The 2036-nt window shown below is 43.7% G+C and overlaps 1 pseudogene; it reads left to right on the top strand.

Annotated features, from left to right (window-relative positions):
- Positions 1-1561: 1561 nt before the first annotated feature.
- LOC124504497 (uncharacterized) lies at positions 1562-1736 on the top strand (annotated as a pseudogene).
- The last annotated feature ends 300 nt before the right edge of the window (positions 1737-2036 follow it).

Genomic DNA, 2036 nt, shown 5'->3' with positions numbered 1-2036 from the left:
TAGGGCTCTGGGAATAAACTGAATATGTGTAAAATCTTTATAGGGAAAATTATGAAGCATCACTGAATATTTGAATAAATGGAGATACACTTCCCTTTCATAGCTAGAAAATACTTTATCTTAAACATGTGAATACTTCCCAAATTAGTGTTCCAGTTTCGCTAACTTCCGACCAATATCTAACGCAGGTTTTTCGCAGACCTGCACTGACTTATCATAAAATTGTGAGGGGAGAACAGGTGGTCAGGGGTAGTTAGAAAAGCCTGACGAATTACAAGGTTGAGGAATTTGTCCTCCCAAATACCGTGATTTAATATAAATCCATAGCGATTAAGGTGGTGTTATATTATTAGGGAAATAGATGCAGAAAGCAATGTGCATCACGAAGAGCCCAGAAGCAGACGGTATTGGTGTCCTAGGACTGTTATTACAAAACACCACATGCTGGGGGCTTGAACAACAGAAGTGTGTTCTCTCAGTTCCGGGATCTAGAAGTCCACAGTCAAGGCATCCACAGGACCATGCTTTCTCTTGAGGCTCTGGGGAAGAATATTTCTTGTCTCACCTGGCTTCTGGCATTGTCTGTGATCCGTGGGTCCTAGGCTGGCAGGTGCATCCTGGCAACCTCTGCCTTCACTGTTGTATGGACCTCTACCCTGTGTCCCCATGTCCATGTTTCCCTCTTATGTTGGATTGGGTTCCATGATTTCATCTTAACATGATTATACCTGCAAAGACCCTATTTCCAAACAAGTCACACACACAACCTCTGGGGATTAGGCTTTGAACATAGTTTAGGGACACACAACTCAGCCTACACCACAGACCAATGCATACATGGAATTGTGACACCACAAAGGCCACCATTTCAATAGAATAAATGCTGCTAGAAAACTTGGTTGTTTGGGGGCACCTGGGTGGCTCAGTCGGTTAAGCATCCGACTTTTGATTTCCACTCGGGTTGTAATCTCACAGTTTGTAAGTTCCAGCCCCACATTGGGCTCTGTGCTGACAGTGCAGAGCCTCCTTGAGATTCTCTCTCTCTCTCTCTCTCTCTCTCTCTCTCTCTCTCCCTCTCTCTCTCTCTGCCCCTCCCCTGCTGGTGTTATCTCTCTCTCAAAATAAATAAATAAACTTAAAAAAGTTCGTCATTTACATGTGTCAAGAAAGTGAGGATTCATGACCTGAAAAAGAAAGAAAAGAAAGTCCATGTAAATATCAAGCAGAATGAGTTGTGCATTTGCAGTTATTTCTTAGGAGTTTGTTCTGAGGAAATTATCCACGCTCTCTAGAACTCGGGCTTCGTCCTCTCAGGTGAGGCTAATCGGACCAGCACCCCTGTTTTATTGGGAGGATTATGTTAGATACAAGAGAATCTACGTGTTCAGTGCCCGCGACAGCAAAAGCCCGCAGCCCATATCAGTTTTCCATCCTTCTCTTTCAAATTCCATATTTCCATCTCCAAATGTGAAACTGGGCAGAGGCCATCAGTTAGAGGGTACTTTTGGTTTACACAGGTAGATTTCTAAGAACTTTTCTTATTAAAAAAATAAAGTTTCTTGTGTTGTATGAAAGGAGAGTGGGTTAGCACTCCCCTTGCCAAGGATGGGAGAGGTCCCTCCCCCAACCCCCTCCCACCAATCCCCCCCTTCATCCCCCACCCCCTGCCCCCACCTGACTGCATGCATATGATCAAGGCACTGCCACCTCATGGTGGCTTCTAACTAACCATCTTTTGCTACTGTTCTAGTGTGGGGACAGATGGCAGGTACGCTTGGGGTGAGTACAGCATACAGTATAGACCAATTACATCACTATGTTGTACACCAGAAATGAATATAACGTTGTGTGCCAACTCTACTAAAAAACGAGTTTCCTTCCCATCTGGATGTCAGTTGGGCAAATCTCAAATGTACAGAAGCATAGCTTTCTTAAATAGTACTTAGTTATCATTGAACTTACACCTGGAACATTCCAAGGGATAGTTCTCACATGCTTTGATCTTTTCCTGTATCTGGATTTTAGTGTGGGAAAAT

The sequence above is a fragment of the Lynx rufus genome, unplaced genomic scaffold (assembly GCF_022079265.1).
Source record: "Lynx rufus isolate CCGP_SWC_20201006 ecotype Redwood Valley unplaced genomic scaffold, mLynRuf1.p SCAF_8, whole genome shotgun sequence".
NCBI lineage: Eukaryota > Metazoa > Chordata > Mammalia > Carnivora > Felidae > Lynx > Lynx rufus.
The sequence above is the reverse complement of the archived record's forward strand: the minus strand, read 5'-3'. Positions and strand labels throughout refer to the sequence as shown.